This window comes from Spermophilus citellus (assembly GCF_964194105.1).
Source record: "Spermophilus citellus genome assembly, chromosome: 3".
Taxonomy (NCBI): domain Eukaryota; kingdom Metazoa; phylum Chordata; class Mammalia; order Rodentia; family Sciuridae; genus Spermophilus; species Spermophilus citellus.
This window is the reverse complement of record NC_138184.1, coordinates 199067888-199090405: the sequence shown is the minus strand read 5'-3', so window position 1 is coordinate 199090405 and position 22518 is coordinate 199067888. Positions and strand designations below refer to the sequence as shown.

Genomic DNA, 22518 nt, shown 5'->3' with positions numbered 1-22518 from the left:
GACCACGTCTGGAAAATTTCTCCCACAACTAGATAGTAAACACAACATAATAAAGCATTTTGGTGGAAATGACTGAGACTAGTGCCATCTTTATAAGTATCTTATGGATGTAGGGATAGTATTCATCATCATGTACCATGTCATCATTCATATGAATTCATCTTTGGAGACTGAATGTTTCCTTGAGAATGACTGGTGACTACTATGAGCCAGGGGTGTTGTGCACCCTAACTGAAGCGGCTATGCTGGATGTCAGATTCTCACCAAACCATATTAATTAGTGGAAATGTAAACTAGTACTCTGGGCATATATACAAAGGAAACGAAATCAGTGTGTTGAATAGACATCAGCTCCTGTGTTCATTGCAGCACTATTCACAGTAGCCAAAAAATGGAAACAATGCAAGTGTCCATCAATTGATGAGTAGGTAAGGAATATGTGATACTGCTCGATCCCCAATGAAATACTATTCAGCCATAAAAAGAAGAAAATCCTGTCATTTGTAACATGAAAGAGCTTGAAGAACATTATGTTAAATGAAATAAACCAGTCACAAAACACAAATACTGAATGATCTCACTTGTAAGTGGAATCTGAAATCGTTGAACTCTTAATTGGAGAGTAAAATGTTGGTTACCATAGACTGGGAGATGGGGACATTGAGAAGATATTGGTCAAAAGATAACAAAATTTCAGTTAGACAGGAGGTGTAAACACAAAAGATATCTTGAAAAATACAATGACTATAGTTAATAATAATGTGAAAATTGCTAGAAATAGATTTTAAGTATTCTCACCATAAAAATAGTATGTGAGGTAAAATATATATATATACATATATATGTATATATATATACATATATATACATATATATGTATATATATATATATATATATATATATATATATATATATATATATATATAAATTACCTTCATGTAGCCATTCCACAATGTATACTTATTCCAAATAATAATAATATTTGCACATAATACACATATATGTTTTTCAATTAAAAAAAGAAAATTAAAAAAAATACAAGTCAATATAAAAACATGGTCCAGGAGCATGTTATACAGGCACTGATTTTTATTTATGCTATCGTTTCTACCAGCCCACCTCCCCCAAAACCTTTTCCCTCCCATCTCTGCTTACCAGGGAATGCAGATTGACACCATGTGTACGTACTGACTTAGGAAATTGTCCTCTGTAGTTTGTTAATTGTACAAAGCATGTTGCAGACCAATATATTAATAATATGATGTGATTTTTATTAGAGAGAGGGAGAGAAGTGTATGTGAATTTGAATTCATGGGAGCTTACAGAGAGTCTGAGAAGGAACTATACCAAACAATTATGGTATTGGAGATGTGTGGAAGGAGAAATACTCACTTCTCTCTCCATATTTATGTTCTACATGGTGCTAGCACAGTGCTAAAACCGGTAATAGTTCTTGACCGAGTCAACAGTGTAGGAAACACACTCCTCTGTGAAGGGTTGTCACTTGCTTTGTGATTTACTTCTCTCTTGGGATTATGGAATGAAACAACAGTGAACCTGGGCAGCCAGATCTTGACTTCTGCTATTGCTGACTATGCCCCTGCCAGTTCCAGTGGTCCCTTGTGACTGTGTTTCACTGTAGTGTGAAGGATTGGGAGGGCACAGTGGAGAGCATTTCTAGAAATAAATGCAGTACAATGAGTCATGACGGTCTAACTATTTGGGATATTGGCCCACTGTCACTGAATTTGAAGGTAGAACTAGGGCTCTGGAAACTGTATAATCCTAGGCAACTTCAAAAGGTTAGGAGGATTAGCCAACTCTCCAGCCCCTCAATTTCTCAAACTCATTAATCACAATAATGTTGACCCCCTACTGCCTTTCTGTTACCTGTTTTCATGGGCACTTTACATATCAGATGCGAGGGTTTGATATATATCTTCCAAAATCCATGTTTACACTTAATTCTCAATGTGGTGTATTTAGAGGTAGAGACTTTGGGGGGAAGTTAAGTCGTGAGGGTTTTGCACTCCTAAGTGGATTGGTACTTTATTAAAGGGCTGGGAGGAACTGACTTAGGTTCTTTTTGCTTTTCTGCTCCTCCATCATATGATGACAGTGTTCCAACCCCCCAGAGGATCCAGCAACAAGGCATGGTCTTGTAAGGAGAGAGCATTCCTCAGCAGATAATAAACCTGCAGGTACCTTGACAAAGTACTTTCCGGCCTCCAGAACTATAAAAAAATAAATTACTTTTCCTTTTAAGTTGCCCAGGCTAAGTATTTTGTTATGGGAGCACAAATGGACTATATACCAGATGACACTCGGGACTATCTCATCTCTGAAATTATGAAGGCTGGTGGTTCCTCCCCTCTCGGATTCCAACACATCCTGTTCTTCTTCCCTTTTGTGTATCTCCTTTCTGTCCTTAATCCTGTCCTGGCACTCATGAAGATTATCTGGCCATAATCCATTCCTTTTGCTCTAATATGTCATTCATTTTCTGTTTCCCATGTTTTCCCTCTCCAGCTAGATGCTCTGTTCATTATTTCTTTCATTCTCACCTCTCTGCTTCCTTCTCATTCTTCTTCTGTCTTGCTATCTATTAACCAAGGGATGTATATTATTCTTCTGTGATATTTTATCCCCAAGGCAATCACAGCATCTCTAGGTGTGTAGAAATCATAATTTAGCTAACCAACTGTCTGGATTCTATGTTGTATCCTTGGACCTCAGAGTCTTCCTAGGCCCATCTCATCATGCATCAAGTCCTGATTTAACTCAGGCATCATCTAATTTCTTTGTCTTATTTCATCTACATTTGACTAGATTCTTTTCTGAACTGTTTTGGATATTCTTCAAAGTGACATAGCCTCTCATTCTCCTCACTCTTCTTCCAAACACATCTGCCTTCGGGAACTCAGAATTTGTCTTCAAACTCCCTATATAACCATTTGCTTCCCTGAACATTCTCTCCATATTTTTGCCACAACTTGAAGGCACCATGTTTCTTGTAGCTTCTTGGGTGTAGATGACTTTTTTCAACCCAAAGTAATTCATGTGCTAAAGGTGAGATAGGAATCCTCCTCCTCCTCCTCCCATACCTTGTCTGTTACCTCTGCTGCTTTCAAAACATTTTTCTTACATTCTCTACAGATCACAAGTCCTTTGCAGAACAGGCATCAGACAATAATAGTTGGTTGCTGCCATTTATAGAATACCTGGTGGCTGTCTTCCTTGTTAATATGACTCCTGTTATCACTGTTGTTAAATTTAATGCCACTGTAACGGATCCAGCTATACTTCCTCCCCCAATTCATCAATATCTTCACCTTAATATCACCATACAGCCCAACTCAGCTTCCTATTTCCATAATCACACTTCTAAAGTTGTCTTCACAAATAATACCATGTCCAAATGATCCAATATAAGCATCCTATGCCCTCCCATAATTTGAACATTGAACTTGACTCTTTTTTCAAGTTCAATACCTCAAACTCACTGGGTCTCTCATTACACTTTCCTTCTTAGGTCTCCTTTCCACTCTTATCCAATGAGAATGCCCTAGTCCAACACTATAATTATTCACCCTTGGGAAAACCTTTTAACTATCCCCTTCTGTTTTGCTTACTTAGTAAGCCAACTCACATTAAACCACTCTAAATATAGAAAGTAGGTACAAATTTCAGTCCATAAATGTCAAATGTGCAAGGGTTGATATTTGATTTGCCTTGACTTCCTATGTAAGTCAGATTGCTGTCTATGATAAGATCCTCTGGAGAATTTAAGATTTTATTCTTCTTTTTCTCAGAGCTTATGGATACCTAAGGTATTAGGGCAGCTGGGCATCTAGCCATGTAATATCCATTGAGATACTTTCCATTCAAATTTGGTCTTAGATTGTTGGTTCAAGCGAATTGTTGCTTCATTATGCCTCATTCCATCCAAAAGACCCAATAGGCCTGGTGCTTTTTCTTTGTGCTTTTCTGAAGTCCATGGGAAGTATTTCACTCTGCTGCTCCTGAAACATACTGACATCTTTTGCTCCATCCACATCAGTGTCCCATTTGTTGTGGCTGTACTACATTATTAGGCTGAAGCAAACTTTACAAGGTTGTCTCAGGCCTGTGTGCCTAAATGCCCCCACAGCTATTGTTTTTCCTCCTGACTGCCAAGGGTTTTGGTACAGAAAATGAGTTTCAAAAGCAAAGATCTTGAAAGGATTTTTAATATGTGAATATAAAACATATCGCTTCAAGTTTCCCAATAAAATTACCTCTCAAACCAGAATATATTCTCTGGTTCTGGAGTTATAGAATTGAATAAGAGTTGGAGAATTGACAACAACTCAGACGAGCCGTAAAAGGGGGTTACTGGATAGATCATAGGAATCATACGTAAGTTTTGTGGAGCCAAGAGAAATGAAAACATGAATTTCAAATTTTCAGTAAAGCATATCTCTTAAGTTTGTAGTGAGTATTTTTGGCCCTTTTGTGAATTATGGTCCATCTATCCACATGGGTGACGGAGGAACATGGAGCCATAAAAAATGTTGGTGAAAACACACAGTTAATATTTTGAATATCACATGCACAGATGTAAGAAAATACACCAATTTAACAATAGTGGTTAATTTTTAGGTGGTAGAATTATGGGTATTTACGTTTGCTTCTTAAATGTTTTCCCAAATGTTAAGCAATGAACTATGTCTGTGTTATTTCTTAATCATATGAAAATAAATGTTATTTCAAAAGTTGAAATGAAAATAGAAAACATGTAGAAGAATTTGGAAAATATATATTCAAAAAAGGCTTTTGTGGGGATTAAATTTTGAAAGAAGAGCAAGATTTAAAACTGGGTCAGCAGACTAGTTGCAGTGGCACACACCTGTAATCCCAGCCAGTCAGGGCCTGAGGCAGGAGGATCGCAAGTTCAAAGTCAGCCTCAGCAAAAGTGGGGCAAGAACCTGTCTCTACAAAATAGGGCTGGGGATGTGGCTCAGTGGCCAAGTGCCCCTGAGTTCAATCCCTGGTTCCTCGCCCTCCCCCCCCCCCAAAAAAAAAATACAGGTCAGCAGTCTTCTGCCTTCTCTTTGCAACCCCTTGTGCACATCAAGAGACAGAAAGATTGAGGAGCTGGGCCACCTGCAGACCACTCCCTCTCCCTCTATCATTCCCACCCAATAACTGCTGGGGGCTGATACTGAGCCACTGCTGGCTGAAACTTTGCTTCCGGTTCTCCTGCCTGTTTTTTTTTTTTTTTTTTCTCTGCTTTCTCATCATTGGCTAAATTTCCAGGAGTTTCACCAAACAGCATATTTCCTCTCCCCACAACCCCACCACACACAGAGTTCAGATAGAATTGGCTTCCTTTTAAAAATCAAGGTTTTGCCACCATTCAGGTTTGGTTTATGTAGTTCTGATTGGCCACCTCGGATCAGCTTTTCTGATGTTTCATATAATAAAAGGGCTATGATCAGGCTCCAGGTCATGTGAAAGACAACTGGACAAGACAAAAGGAAGTCTCATCGTTTCTTTGTTTAACCCAGGGCAGGATTAAGAAAAAAAGAACAATAAATAAAATTACATCAACCTTGCACTGACTATCCAGGTAAAAATGAAACAAATTTAATCAGTTATATAAATATTCCTGACTAGCTAGTTAATTCAATCAATTCATGTGCCCTGCTCTATTAGTCTCAAAAATTTGGCAGTGAAATGTCAGGTATCAAGATGTTACGCCAAAATTTTTTGTTTGTTTGAAAATACTAGTTTAAGCAAGTGTGTGTTATGCAAGCTCTCAGTTCCTCCCTGTCCAACGGCGGCTGCTAATAGATCGTATCCTTTCCTATTTGGTCTAGATTGGTCTTGGGATTCTTCCCAATGTAACACTCCAGATGCCTGTGTATGAGTGAATTAGGTTTTGGGGATGCAACCCCTTTATTCCTGGGATGGGGTCCAAGGCATTTCCCAGTGAGGCATCTGGTCTACAGCAACACCCCTGCCTCCACCTTCCCTTTTCCATTTGGAAAATCTGCCCCATGACAAATGTGAACATCATTTTAAAAAATCATTTTTACATTTTACAAATGTAAAACTGCCCATGACAAATTGTGAAAATCATTCATTTAATCCGATTTATTCACCTGCAGAGGAAAAAATGAAAGAATAAACATTAAGTCATCCAAGTCACACAGCCAGTAGGAAACATGGATTGTCTAAATCTCAGTTTAAACAGATACCTTTGCCAAACTCTACTGGGTCTTGAGAATTCTAAATAAATTTTACCTTAATGTTTTTGACACTCTGGAACTAAGAATGCCTGTTTGCTCTCTTGGCCAAAACCAGGCAACAATCTGAAACTGAGTTTAAAACAAACCAAGCAGATGCTTGACATTCAGTGGTTGGTGTGTTGTATGACACTTATTTTACCTGACGTCCTTTCACAAGTAGATCATGGTGTTAACTCCACCAGAGAGAAATCTAGACTGTTTCCGACTTTGACAATAATCACACAGGCACATGTTCCTTTCCCCCTTTAGAATCTCTGTTTTGAAATAAACTTGAGGATCCAACTGTGCTGAGTCTGGGCACATGTTTATGTTCTTGTTGACAAAAGGTTTGTCTGGCCAGATTTCAACAGCCAGTGCTGAATGCAGAATGGAAACGCAGGTGGGAAAGGCTGGGCTCCCCTTCCGGAATCTTTCTCCACCCTTTCCACACTAGGCTTCTTCACCCTCTCCTTTCAACACACTGTCTCCTCAGAAGTCAATGTGTGTTGGAGCAAAGGGATAGTTTTTCTTTCCTAGAGCAGAAATTAATTCACAGGTTTCATTTCTTCTTTAAAAACGAAAATAAAGTTACTTTCTGCACCGCACGGTTTTCATAGACATTATTTTGCAAGAAAGAACAGTCTGTTTTGCAGAAGCTGAGCAGAGAAAGACCAGCCTTCTCTTTAGTGAAGCTAAGTGGGTGAGAGGTCAGACCAACGCCCACAGCAGAGCTGGACAGACCACAGCCGGAGTCAACAAGGAAAAGTTAAGTAGGTAAAAGGTCACTGTGGTGAGGCAGCAATAACTTTCCATGCATAAGCTCTTAGGCATCCAGTTTCTGTTCGTGGAAATAAAGCTTTTTAGGGGAAAGGTTGTGGATACCAGCGGCAGCTCTATAATAACTCTTGCCTGATCCGAACTGTGTCCAGAACATGAGATTAAGCTGCTCAGGTTTCCTGGCCATTAGGAATTCTGCTGCTCCAGTGGAAAAACAGATTGTACAGTGCTTATAGGTCATCCTGTGCTGAATATAACAAACTGATAAATAGCCTGTCCACTGACAAATTCATATTATGTAAAGTAACTTTACAAGGAGAGATTCTTTCAAACAGTATATTTCCATAAAAGAACTTATAGTTTTCTTATTAGTGTTCTAGACTAGAGCAATGGTTCCTCAGGTGGATCTGATGTGCAGCCTAACTGTAGACTTCTTAAAATATGGCTTTAAATGACTCCAGATTAGGAGAGAATTTCTCCACATTTTAGAACATGCTTTTTAAACTGTAGGTTAAAAGTAATCACAGGGTCATCCCATCAGTTTAATGGGTCACAAATAACATGAAAAGGAAATAAAAGTGGGAAAAAGCATGCCTGTAATAAGTGAGGGGTTTTGTTTGTTTGTTTATTTGTTTTTGCTAAACTTTTGTTTCAGATCTATCTGGATCTTGATGTAAGAAAACCACTATTCTATATTTTAGGAACAAAATCTTGCTACCTTAAGCCCTCCTCCCAAAGATTGTTCTAAGTCAAACTGATTGTTAGCTTTTCAAAAAACTCTACTGATTCTACAGGATATTGTAGCTGTGATGGGGGAAACTTGCCATTTCATTATTTTAAAAGTGTCTGGCAAACAATGTTCTTCCCTGATGGTTTCCACTATTGGTTAAATGTGAGTATTTCTCTCCTAAAATATCAGGAATGTAAAAAGAAAGATCATGGTCAACATTCCAAGGTGAATAAATGCAAATGAGAAAGAAGTTGGTTGCTCAAAAGCCTGCACAGACACTTGCCCAATGTGCACTCCATTTAAAGAAAATAGAGTTAACCAAGGACGAGCAGGGCTAGCTCTTACCTGTGGAATTTTAAGGTGGTAAACAGGTTGTCACTTAAAATGACTATAAACTGTCAAATGAAAGAACTGGTGCTCTGAGAGGGTGGGGCAGTCCCACTCCAGTACAGCAAACTGTCCAATAGCTCTTAGAGATCCCAGAGACTATCAGTGGGGGCAATAGTAGTAGAAGTGAGAGACTCTAATTTTTGGATGACATTTTTTTTCCAATAGAGGTCTTTTATTGTATCATTCAAATACCACAAATTGATCTTATAATCTGGGTTCTTGTTTCTATAGCTGGGTAACTCAGATCTTATTCATCAGCCTGCTGAACTGTTCCTTTTTCAGAAACATAGATGCCAGCCAAAAATTTTGGGATATCCTTGTTTTTAACTGTTGTGGCTTGCTAAATCAAAGCAGCTGAATTTGAAACAAGTTCAATATAATTTCTTTCCAGGATTAACGCATCTTTCTGGGCTTGAGATACTGAACAAGCAGCACCTGTCCTCATCTGAACCTTGCAGATGTATTTTTTCACTCAAGGAATTTTAGATCTCAGCAAGAGACCCATTTCTTGAATAATGACATTGATGGGGACAAGAGTGCACACAGACCTTGTCTTGTAAGGAAGCCCAGCTTATCTGCACATGACTACAGATAGTGTGAACTGCAGCCACACCTTCTCTCTTGCCCTGTTATTTGTCAACCAGAGCCTCTTCTTTGTCTTCCCTAGGAGACTGAGTTCAAGTCTGATGTTATTGAAGTCCTTCCCGAGGGTTCTTCTAGGGTCCTTCACAATAACTAAGCATCCCTTCACAGTGATGTCAACATGTTCTGGAATGTCGACCCTCTAATTGCTGAGAGTGGTCTTTGTTTTCACAATAGATATGGCAAAGAGAGAAGGATAGACCTCCCCCCCCCCATCCATTAATGTTCTTTCTTATTTTTCTTTTGATTTTCTTTTAAATAAGTGCTTCTGAGTCATTTCTAACCTTTCCCTGGCTGCTAATGGACACTGTATTTTAGGATGCAGTTAGAGAATCTATACTCAACATCAATTTGAAAGGAGAGAGGAGGCTTCAGCTATTAGACCTATTTATGAGGTCTCTGAATGACTGAGATTTTCACATTTTATCTCCGTTTTCCTTAGACACAGCCTCTAAGGAAACTCTTATTTTAATTCTGCCTCTACATTGATGAGGAAGAATTAATATTCTCTGTCTTTCAAAAAAGGGTGCCTAATGATTTAATCTAGCCATTTCAGTATTCTGATTTATGAAGGGATTTCTGGAAACCAATGAACAATAGCATTTGCCCTTCTTTCTCAAGAAAGGAAGATTTGCTGTGTTCTGGCAACCAAAGAAATAATTAAGCTAATTTCTCCAGGAACCTTGGAAAAAGTGGCAACACATAATGGATTTGTCCTTTAAGAAACAAACATCTTTTCAGTCACAAATCCATTTAAGGCATTTCCAGATCAGCCATAGGTTATTTTTCTCATTAAGGTTGTGTTTAAATGGTTGTACCCGGACGTAGGAGACATGAGACAAACAACACCTGCGATAAGAATTGGTGAAGTATTGATTTTTCATCAGTCAAAAAGTTTGCTAAGCAGATGAAAAACATTTGCACCTTCATGGTGACATTTTCCTGAGGTCTTGCTAGTGGAGAGATATTACTTTTCCTTTAACACCAAAATTTTAATTACCAGAAAGGTTAAGGGCATTGTTGGTAAATTAGAGGTCATATCAAGACAGTAAATCAGGTTTGAATGAATGTTCATATTATCTTCGCCTCCCGTTCAACTTTCCCCTCCCAACATGACTACATTTCCTGTGCTGTTAGCTCTGTTAACAACAATGGGCAGATTGGAGGATTTCAGTAGGTTTTATATTTCTATTATGAAATGCACTTTCTCAGTGAAAAAAAAAAAAAAGAAGGATGGACTGGGAACCTAGACATCTGGGTCTTGTAACTTCTTTCGATACTCACTGAGAGCCTGTGGGAAGGTGAGGGGAATCATTTTTGTCTGTCTAGGTCTCAGTTTCCATGTTGATAAAATTGTACTGTTATAGATAACCTCTAAGGTGCAAATCTCCTCACTTGCCCACTATAGACTTCAGAGTTGTCACTGAATGAGTCTGAAAAATTATTGCCTTTCCAACACTGAGGAAGAATCTGGATTAGAATTCATTTATTATAAACTTCTCTAATTGGGGACATGCTTACAGCCTCCTCAACCAAACGCCATCTCATTCTTGCCAGGCTACTTCAGGTGATCCAGTGTTCTCCCTCTAGTAAAGGGTATTATTTCCTTTTGGTGCAGGAAAAACTAAGTTCTTTATGCTAAGACACTGTCTTTACTCTATCTTCCTCTAGAAGGAGTTAAAATAAAACTAACCCCTTCTAGTTTCTTCACTTGACATTTAGTAGTTATGCTATCTCAATTCAAGACCCCAATTTCTCTTTGGGGAACACCCCATTGTATTTTGTCTTGGAGGAAGAGGTGCACAAAAGATGTTCTCTCTCTCTCTCTCTCTCTCTCTCTCTCTCTCTCTCTCTTTCCTTTTAAAACCAAAGCCAGATATTTGATTTAGATTCAACTCATTGAGTATTCTCTGATGGGGTTTCAAATCTTGAATGAGCACTGCTGCTTCAAGAGCCATGGGGCCATCATTATGGACAGTGGCAGGGGTGTGGGGACCAGTTGGTGTCTTCAGGCACTCTTGTTCCAGAGCCTCTTCTATCTTTACTGAACCTGATCCTCCTACCAGTTCTAGGTTTTGTGAACATATTTCTCCTTTGATTAAGATATCCCTGGTTAGGTACAACAAGAGATTTTTAAAACTGAGACTAGAAGCTGGCAATTGAGATGCCTAAATGAAATTCCATGAAATTTCCCCACATTTTTGGAAGCCAATGACATTAATGCCTGAGTATTCTTTTCCTCAGATTTTGCACCCCATTTGTTAACATCATTCTCAGAGCTTTCATTATCTTATATATGTTTACAGTAATACTTAGCTACAATGTTTCTGTTATCTCAACAGTATAGACTAGGGTTGAACTGGTTTTTGATGCAGCAACAATATACTTTTGGTGGAGTTTATTCTCAGTGAAAGAAAACTCCAATACCTGATTTTACCCATCCTCCACAGAACATATACACTGAACTAATAGATTTTTTTAAGTCCCATAATGTTGTGTCTCATCAATCTTGACTGTCAAGAGCTTAGTGAATTGAAATTCTATCTTATTGTTCATTTCTTTTAAACTAGTTTGAGTCTGTTGAAAAACTGACAATTCTGTTTTTGCCATTTGACCTTATCCTTAAAAGGATAAGGTCATGGTCCAAATTCTTTGGAAGATCTCTAGGAACTGTTCCTGGAAGAAAACAGAATAAAAACCAATTTTAAAAGATGCAGCTGAGAAAAGAATACCATGCTCAAACACATGTGGAAAATATGACATATTAAATCACTCTTTGAGATTTAAAACTTAAAATACATACAGACACATATAGAATTAAAAACTTGAAAAAGAATTAAGTTAGAAACCGCCTTCCAGATTTGCATTCATGAACTATAATTCAGCATTTCTCTAAATGTGCCCCATTTGCTATGCCTTGCTCAAATAAAGTAGGCCAGCAAAAATGAAATTATTTACTGCACGAATTTTACAACCATGTTTCTATTTATGTATAATGTGAAATCAATAGATAGAATATTCAGTGTTTCTACAATCTACTGAACCACAAACGCATCTTTTCCACAGAGCATCCTTCAAGACTGGTATGGGAAACTTGGCAAAACTACATCAGAGAGTATTTAAGGGCCATGGTTATTACACTAGCTATATGTCTGTCTAGCTTTCTAATCTTAAATCTTGTGAATTGATTTCAGGAACAACTCATACACAAGTACTATGAGCAAACATCAAGATTACTTCTTGAAAGAAAACAGTGTCAAAAAATTAAGTTTACTGAGTTCAAATCAACTTTATTGTTATTTATAAACAATAAAGTGTGCTCCTTCTAGGGGATGCATTCTGATAAATCTATCATAAGTTGAAAACATTGTAAATTAAAATACATTTTATCATTTAATCTACCAAACATCATAGCTTATCCACACAGTACAGTGTACAGTATCGGTTGTTCCCCTGGTGATTATGTGGCTGATTGAGAGTATGTTGAACTATATATTTCCAGCCAGAGAAATTATCAAAATTCAAACTATGACGTATGGCCTCTACTGAATGCATATCACATTTGTACCATTGTAAAATCAAAACATAATTATGTTGACCCATCATAAGTTATACCATTTGCTGTTTGTAAACACATATTTACACAAATATATATATATATATGTGTATAGATATGTATATATATGCATATATAATATATATTCACATACATTACTTATGTGTATGTATATATGTATATGTGTGTACAGTATTTTGGACATATATTGAATATTTTGTCCTGTCTGTAGTTTACTATTTCAATTCTTAAACAATGTCTTTAATGAGTGGAAGCTTTGGATTTTTGAAGTCCATTTGTTCTTTAATGTTCTTGCTGTTCTCAGCTTCTCTATCGTCTACCTTATGGTCACAGAGGGGGAAGTACATTTTCTCCTTTTATTTTTGTGTTGGCTCATCTCTGTCATTGTGTTAAGCTTTGGTCTCATTTCCTTACCCTCCTTTCCTTTCCATGGACTCATTCATGAGTTGGCTAGAAAAGTTTCTAGATGGCGGGAGTCTGAATTAGCCTGTATGACAGGTCAGTGGTTAGGCCCATTGTAAATGGGGCGCAGAGAACATTTATAACCATGTAAAATTTACACCAGAAGAGCTCTCTGGGAGTCCTTTCCTAACTTCCCTGATAATACAACTTCTCTAGATACTCTCTATCAGGTACCCTCAGGAATTTTCTTTAAGGTGCAATTATTTTTGATCATCTTGTTCATTTGTTTACTCATTTCCCATCTGACCTCCACATGAGACTGTAAACTTTTCTGCTTTGTTCACCTATAATGAATGAATGACCAGGAGAGACCAGGTTGCCCTGTGGCTTGCCCTACTGACAGCAGTTTGGGGTTGCAATCCCACCACTTCCCACTTCCTCTGTCACTTTAACCCCCCTACTGTGCATTTGTAAATAACTATATGGAGATAAAATCTTTGCATGGAATTGCTAAGCCCATTCCTTTAGGGAGGCAATCTCTTCCCTCTTGAATGCCTACTGGGATCCTCAGAAACTTCTCTGTTCACCCTTTCCTTGGTAAGAGAGGATTCAAGATAGGGGTAATGGGGGAATTATTGAGAAGATTGCTTTTTTTTCCCCCTGTAATTTCCTCTCTACCTTTTAGATGGGTAATTAGCAACAGAATATTGGTTTTTCTTAGATTGTTGCCTAGTAGCATAAGCTAGGTTAAAACAGTCCTGCTGGCATTCTGGAAAAGGGTTTCTTTTACTTGTGTTTATCATTCAGCTGCTGAAATTCACACTGGGTGGAAATTGGCATGACAGCCTTCAGCTCAGTTGCAAGTTAGAAGAAAACAGATTCTGCTTTGCTTAAATTGTTTTCGATTGACTGGGTAAGAATAAATTAAAGGTTCTCGTAGGTAATAGCTTCTGAATTCAATTAAAAATATCATCAGACAGCTGCTTTCTTTTTTTTTCCCTGAAAGTACAGAAATGATTTTGAGCTACTTAATTGATTTTCTTATGAAGTTTTTTGACTGACAGATTGAGCCTAATTCTTCCTCAACATTTTTCCACTCACATCAATATAGGACTAGAGAGCAGGAATCGGAAGAAAGGAGCAGTTACCCTGCTATGGTAAGAACCTCAGAGTTATAATCTTAAAGGCCAATCAGTTCATCTCTATGTTTAACCATTCACCTACACATTGATTTATTGATCAAACATTTATCCCTTAATTGGAGCCAGGTTCACTTCAAAAGCATTTAATACTTATTGCACTTGGGATTTTTTTTGTTTACAAATAACCCTACTTTGCTAGTCAGAGGTACTAATTAATAAGTACCCAGAATAGTGGACTTTCAATAAGCACTTAGTGGAAGACAGGAAGGGAGGATGGAGAGAGGGAAAGAAGGAAGTTAACAAGGGCAGTACCTTAAGGACATGGGTCTATGATGCTTTTTTTTTTTTTTTTTTTTTTTTTTTTTTTTGCTTTTGAGAACCATGGAACATCAGACTAGAGGAGGCTGGAAAAAAGAAAGAAACATACCCAGAGGCCAAGATTTCCCAAACTTTGCTCTCCATCAGTACAAGTCTAAGGAGATTCCACAAGAAGTGCTCCCTCTTAGCCATGGAGGCAAGATACATTTTCTAAACCAAAAGGTGAAATCATGGGGCATCACAGTAGGCCATAGAAGACCAGCCTGATTTGTTTGTTTGTTTGTTTGTTTTGCTTTCATTGAGAAGGCGGAACCTGAACGAATTCTTTGCTATCTAGTAGGGTTTCTAGCTTCAGAGGAGGGAGTATGGAATTCTGTTCTACCTCCACTCATAGCTGGCTATAAGTTCCCCTCTGCCTCTGTTCCATTACTTTGAAAGTGAGGTAAGGATGATGGGGATACCTCCCACGTTGCCTTTGTGAGAAGTGAATGTGCATCCATGTGAATGCGATTGATGGAACCTGGTTTCTTGACAGTAATTTGTGCTGAAGCTATGAAGAAGGATTCAGACAATTTTACATGCTTCATCCACCCAAAACCTTATCTATTTGAGAAGAAGAGACACTGCGAAAGAAACTAAGCCCCAAGCTGTACATTTTATATAATTCTGTTCTTCTCAATATCAAAACCAGTCAAAACTGGTTGACATAAGTGCATGAAGGATGGAAGTGAGTTTGGGGACTTCTGGAGTAAGTTCTGTAATTTTACCTGGTGGATGATCCCGTGGGTGGCTCCACAGTAAAGAACTGGTCTCTGTACACTTAGGTTTTGCATATTTTCCTTATATTATGTTTCAATAAAATAGAAATTTAAATATAATACAGAAAATGATAAAGAAAAAAACTTTCCGAGAAAAGCCTTCTGAGATAACAATGTTTCAGTGAGTTTTTTTTTTTCATGGTGTTCCTGAGCCAAAAGAAATTCCTAACAGTTCTGTTTATTAAACATTTAGATCCAACTTAATAGTAATAGTTTAAATGGTATCAGAGTGATGTCTCTGTTTTCCTAGAAAATTTTAAATATCCTGCAGCAACCTTGCAAATTTCTTGCAGTAATCTGGTTTGCCTTGGCAGACAGTTTGGGAACCAGGTGGTTGACCAGAGCTTTTAAACAATATGTGTTGACCACCAGGCAAAGACCATTTGCTAAAATTTTAATGTAATTTGACCATTGGTTACATCATAGAGATCCTTGGACAAAAGTTCTGAGCCATATGTTACTCTCAAGGCACAAGTTAGGTGGTTATCACATTTGACTTGAATGGATGAAACTTACCACCAGGATTTTAATATTGCTAATGTTATACACAATATTAAGCAACCCAAAGTTCTGGGTTCTAAGGGACTAGATTCTTACTCAATCTTGGTTATTGGTAGCCTTAAAGTCCTGATAACAAATTGTATTAGTTCATAAACTTTGCTGCTAATAAATCATTTGCAGTCTGGATTAACAATGAGCAAAAAAAAATTTTTTTTGCTTAATATACATGTAGATTTTTTGTTTGTTTTGTTTTTTAGTAGACAAAAATCAAAAATCCTTTCAAGATTCCACTGACATGTGAGACATAGAAGAAGTAAATTTTTGAAAGTTACATTTGTGGTGAAAAGTTTTCTCTAGTCCTTTACTTAGACGTGGCTATACCTTAGTCTGATTAATGAAGTCACTTTAGGGGGAAAAAGTGGAGGCTCCTTCTCCAGAAGACTACCAGATTTCTGTGTGGCAATGTTTGTCAGGGGTAATGTGTTTGATCCTCTTCCCAGATTCTGAATTCTGGATTCCTATATACACAAGCCAACTTTTCAAATAATGCTTGATCTTGAGGGTCTAAGGATGGTTGAAGCAACAATCAGCTTTATGTTTTTAAATTTTTTATATTTTTTTCACATCTTCATACATGTATTTTGTATAATGATAAGGGTCTCCTTTCACCATCCATGCTATTCCTCTTCTCCCTCCCTTTCCCTCCCAACCCCATTTTGAGTCACCCCCCCCCCTTATATCAGAGAAGACATTTGGCATTTGTTTTTTTGGGATTGGCTAACTTCACTTAGCATAATCTTCTCTAATGCCATCCATTTCCCTACAAATGCCATGCTCTTATTCTTTTTTATTGTTGATTAATATTCCATTGTATATAAATGCCACATTTTTTTTATCCATTCATCCACTGAAGGACATCTAGTTTGGCTCCACAGTTTAGCTATTGTGAATTGTGCTGCTATAAACATTGATGTGGCTGTGTCCCTGTAATATGCCGTTTTTAGGTCTTTTGGGTATAGTCCAAGAAGAGGAATAGCTGGGTTAAATGGTGGTTCCATTCCCAGTTTTCCAAGGAATCTCCATACTGCTTTCCAAATTAGCTGCACCAATTTGCAGTTCCACCAGCAGTGTATGAGTGTACCCTTTTCCCCTGCATCCTCACCAGCACTTGTTGTTGTTTGTCTTCATAATGGCTGCCATTCTTACTGGAGTGAGATGGTATCTTAGAGTAGTTTTAATTTGCATTTCTCTGATTACTAGAGATGGGAACATTTTTTCATGTACTTGTTGATTGATTGTATATCCTCTTCTGAGAAGTGTCTGTTCAGGTCCTTGGCCCACTTATTGATTGTTTTTTTGGTGCTTGTCTTGTTCAGCTCTTTGTATACCCTATCTGATGTGTGAGGGGTAAAAATTTGTTCCCAGGATGTAAGCTCCCTATTCACCTCACATATTATTTCTTTTGCTGAGAAAAAACTTGTTAGTTTGAATCTGTCCCATGTGTTGATTCTTGGTTTTAATTCTTGTGCCATAGGAGTCTTATTAAGGAAGTTGGGGTCTAGCCCCACGTGATGAAGATTAGGGCCTACTTTTTCTTCTATTAGATGCGGAGTCTCTGGTTTAATCCTTAGATCCTTGATCCATTTTGAATTAACTTTTGTGCATGGTGAGAGATAGGGATTCAAGTTCATTCTGTTGCATATGGATTTCCAGTTTTCCCAGCACCATTTGTTGAAGATGCTATCCTTTCTCCAGTGCATGGTTTTGGCACCTTTGTCTAATATAAGGTAATTGTAATTTTGGGGGTTAGTCTCTGTGTCCTCTATTCTGTACCATTGGTCTACTAGCTTGTTTGGGTGCCAGTACCATGCTGTTTTTATTACTATTGCTCTGTAGTATAATTTAAGGTCTGGCATAGCAATACCACCTGTTTCACTCTTCTTTCTTAGAATTGCTTTAGCTATTTTGGGTCTCTTATTTTTCCAGATGAGTTTCATGATTGCTTTTTCTATTTCTATGAGGAATGCCATTGGGATTTTGATTGGAATTGCATTGAACCTGTATAGTGCTTTTGGTAGTATGGTCATTTTAATAATATTAATTCTGCCTATCCATGAGCAAGGTACATCTTTCCATCTTCTAAGGTCTTCTTCTATTTCTCTCTTTAGGGTTCTATAGTTTTCATTGTAAAGATCTTTCACTTCTTTTGTTAGGTTGATTGCCAAGTATTTTATTTTATTTATTTATTTATTTATTTATTTATTTATTTTGAGGATATTGTGAATGGGATAGTTTTCCTCATTTCCTTTTCAGAGGATTTGTCACTGATATACAGAAATGCCTTTGATTTATGGGTGTTGATTTTATATCCTGCCACTTTGCTGAATTCATTTACTAGTTCTAGAAGTTTCTAGGTAGAGTTTTTTGGGTCTTCTAGGTATAAAATCATATCATCAGCAAATAGTGCTAGTTTAAGTTCTTCTTTTCCTATAGTTATTCCTTTAATTTCTTTCATCTGTCTAATTGCTCAGGCCAGTGTTTCAAGAACTATGTTGAATAGAAGTGGTGAGAGAGGGCATGCCTGTCTTGTTCCAGATTTTAGAGGGAATGCCTTCAGTTTTTCTCAGTTTAGAATGATGCTGGCCTGAGGCTTAGCGTAGATAGCTTTTACAATGTTGAGGTAAGTTCCTGTTACCCCTAGTTTTTCTGGTGTTTTGAACATAAAGGGGTGCTGTATTTTGTCAAATGCTTTTTCTGCATCTATCGAAATGATCATATGGTTCTTATCTTTAAGTCTATTGATGTGATGAATTACATTTATTGATTTCCATATGTTGAACCAACCTTACATCCCAGGGATGAATCCCACTTGATCATGGTGCATGATCTTTTTGATATGTTTTTGTATCCAATTTGCCAGAATTTTATTGAGGATTTTTGCATCTATATTCATTAGAATATTGGTCTGAAGTTTTCTTTCTTTGAGGTGTCTTTGTCTGGTTTTGGAATGAGAGTGATATTGGCCTCGTAGAATGAATTTGGAAGTACTCTCTCTTTTTCTATTTCCTGAAATAGATTGTAGAGTATTGGAATTAGTTCTTCTTTAAAGGTCTTGTAAAATGCGGCTGTATATTCGTCTAGTCCTGGGCTTTTCTTGGTTGGTAATCTTTTGATGGCTTCTTCTATTTCTTTGCTTGATATTGGTCTGTTTAAGTTGTGTATATCTTCCTGACTCAATCTGGGCAGATCATATGACTTAAGGAATTTATCGATGCCTTCACTATCTTCTATTTTATTAGAGTATAAGGTTTCAAAGTAATTTCTAATTATCTTCTGTATTTCTGTAGTGTCGGTTGTGATATTGCCTTTTTCATCCCGTATGCTAGTAATTTGGGTTCTCTCTCTTCTTCTCTTCGTTAGCATGGCTAAGGGTCTGTCAATCTTATTTATTTTTTCATAGAGCCAACTTTTAGTTTTGTCAGTTTTTTAATTGTTTCTTTTGTTTCGATTTCATTGATTTCAGCTCTGATTTTAATTATTTCTTGCCTTCTATTGCATTTGCTGCTGACAATCAGCTTTCTTAAAATACAAGTTTGGACTTTTCTTCTTTTTCATTCACAAGACTGCATTATGAAAAAGATAGTTTATGTTTTCTTTCTCATTTTGGTAAAATAATAGCCCAATTTTAGGCAACTACTAACTTCAGAGAAAGACCAGGATCTGAAGAGAAAATATATATAAGTAGATGTGAGAAAAGTCTTAATTTGAAATTTGCTTAAGGAATTTGATGATTTGGCATTCACAATTCTAAGCAGAAGATCAGTGAGGTCACATAAGATTTAAATGCTTGCTATATACTAATTAGACCTGCTAGGCATCTGTAGAACACTCTATGCAACAATAGAAGAACACATATTTTTCTCATATTCACATGGAACATTCCTAAGGATAGACCATATGCTACACCATAAAACAAGTCCTATTAAATTCAAAAGAATTGCTATCATACAAAGTATGTTCTCCAACTATAATGGAAATAGAAAGCAGCATCAAAAAGAAATTCATACAATCCATAAATAAGTGGAAGTAAAACAGCATACTCTCAAAAAACCAATGAATTAAGAAAAACTTTAAAAATTAGAATTTTCAGACAAATGAAAATTAAAGTACAGCTTACCAAAACTTATGGGATGCAGTGAAAGCCTATTTTAATAAATAAGATATATCAGAAATCAACAACCTTACTTTCTACTCCAAGACACTGAGGAGTTAAAATTTAAAAACCTGAAGCAAAAAAATAAAAAAGGAAACAGTAAATACTATAGCAGAAATGAATAAAATAGAGATTAAAAATAGAGAAACATCAATGAAATAAAAATTTGGTCTGGAAAAAAAATGAACAAAATTGGCAAAACAAACTATTCTGAAATCTACAAAATGTTGTTGGAAATAATGAAGACTAAAATAAAAGACATACAACGCTTGATATTGGCAAAATGGCAATACTTCCTGAACTGATTTACAGATCCATTGCCCTCCCTTTCAATTTCCCACATGGTTTCTTTGCAGAAATCTACAAGCTGAACCTAAAATTCATACCAGAATTCAAGGATACCAGAATGAAATTATCTTGAAAAAGAACAAATTTGGAGGACTCTAGTCTTCTCAACTTCACAACTTAGTGTAAAGTTAGAGTAATAAAAACAGTATGGTACTGTTGTAAGGATGATATATAGAAGTAAGAGTCCAGAAATAAAACCTCACATTTATAGTTGATTGACTTTTGACAAATGTTTTTTAAAAATAAATAAATGGAGGAAAGCATAGTCTTTTAAATAATACTGGACACCAGTTATTTGCCTGCGGAAGAATGAAATATGCTAGTTGAAAACTAATGCTGCTTGTAAATTAATATTTAGACTCAAAAAATAGTTTTATTCAGCAAGAAGGAAATTAAATCTGGAAAAAAACTATAGACTTCAGAATTAATGAAAATAAATAAATCCTAAGCCTGTTGAGCCAAATAGGAATGTCACTGAGCTCTGCCCAGCCATCACAGAATTTATGTCCAAGTATCTATCAAACGGTGTGCTCATACCTGATTGTGAACATACCTGGGGTCTTAGGCTGTGTTGAGAATCTTTTTCTGGCTTGAAAAGATTGAGTTTTTATAAATGGAACAGAGACACATTTTAAATATATTTCAGGAGTGTGTGTGTGTGTGTGTGTGTGTGTGTGTGTGTGTGTAGGAGAGGGAAGTCCAATTTGCTGACAAGGCTTCACTGTTCCACTCACAGAATCTGTGGTCAACAGAAGTCTAAATTATTGAAATGCAACCTCTGGTGCTCCCAGCACTGCTGATTTCCTTGGTGCACTTCCTCCTTCCTCTAATCCCCCAACTCACACTTCATTCTGCTCACCCCTTCCCCTTTTCTCTACCCCTCTTGATGGTGATTCCTTCACTGGTTGCAAAATATTAAGTGAAGAGCAAAAATGCTACTCAGTGTGCCAGTATTATAGCCTTCATTTAGTGGACAGTTAATGTCTAATCTACAGTCACTGATAACTGTAAAGATTGTTGGTTCTTCTTTTTCCTCTCCTCTATCATAATAGGTTCAGCATATAGCTTGAAATTGGGATGAAATAGCCAACTGTTAGCCAGACTTTGGAGAAGCTCACCACCTGTGAATTACAGAATATTCTTAGCACAAAGGCTCAGAAGATTTGTGCATCATTGCTTTTTTGATGTGTTGTGATACTGCTAAGTGTCTCTTCATATCATCTACTAAGTTCTCAAGTGATGCCCCTTTGAGAAAACACACTCTCTAGGGGTCCAAGGAAGGCATCATTGGATGGAGATTGTTATCTAGGGAAGCCTCATTCTGCCCCAATGGCCTGATTCATTGCTTCAAGCCTCATGCTCATTACATCGTGTACTTTTCCCTTTTATCTTGTGAGGCACGACAGCTTTCATAGCATTGACGTCAATGTTCTGATGGCTTCCATGCAGTTGGCGGAGATGGGCTCACAGTTCTAACATTCATCTGCTTGAACAATCACAAACAGAAAGCCAAGCAGACCCTTTTCCGCTCTTGTGCTTTATTTATTCTTAGCACTTTGCTGAGACTTGGCAACAGCCGATGGAAGCAGGAGATAATTTGTTTGGATTAAGTCAATAACCATCCTCTGAGATTTTCAGCTATCTTGTTTGTTATGCTGCAATGATCCCTGTTCTGCCATGTCATTTGACTCATAAGTGGTTTGGATAAATCCATCTCAGACACAGAGATGCCAACAGAATCACTGGTATTTATTTATTTGTGAAATTTCATGTTTAAATCAATCATTATTAATAGAATGACATCCATATCTATTTACCAAACTCAGTCTCTTATTAAAAAATAAGGATACAACTTGGCGCAGTGGCGTATGCCAGTAATCTCAGCAGCTTGGGAGACTGAGGTGGAGGATCAAGAGTTCAAAGCCAGCTTCAGCAAAAGTGAGGTGTGTTAAACAACTCAATGAGACCCCAAATAGGGCGGGGGATGTGGCTCAGTGATCAAGTTCCCCTAAATTCAATCCCTGTTACCCACCCACCTCCCCAAAAGAAAACAAGGATACAAACTCAAGGAATCTGTTTTCCTAACTATTCAGAGATGTGTACATATGTAACTGCTTAGAAACACATTCTCACTGATATTACAATTTCAGTTATTTTGAGAAGGTTTTTTTTTCTTGATATATTTTTTTTGGCTTAAAAAATAGTCATTTATTTTTCACAGTTTTGAAGGTGGAAAATTCCAGGATAAAGGTGACAGGGTTTCATTTGGTGGTGAGGGACTTCTCCTGGACTTGCAGACAGCAGCCTTCTCCTTGTGCCTTCACATGGTGGAGAAATGATAAACTCGTCTCTTTTCCTTTTATGAGGGCACCTATCCTATCTGAGAG

General features: G+C 37.2%; 1 pseudogene across 1 annotated transcript; it reads right to left on the bottom strand.

Moving 5' to 3' along the window:
* Positions 1-8417: 8417 nt before the first annotated feature.
* On the bottom strand, positions 8418-9032 carry LOC308643477 (large ribosomal subunit protein uL6-like; annotated as a pseudogene). Its single transcript has one exon. The product of its transcript is annotated as a large ribosomal subunit protein uL6-like (transcript).
* Positions 9033-22518: the final 13486 nt, after the last annotated feature.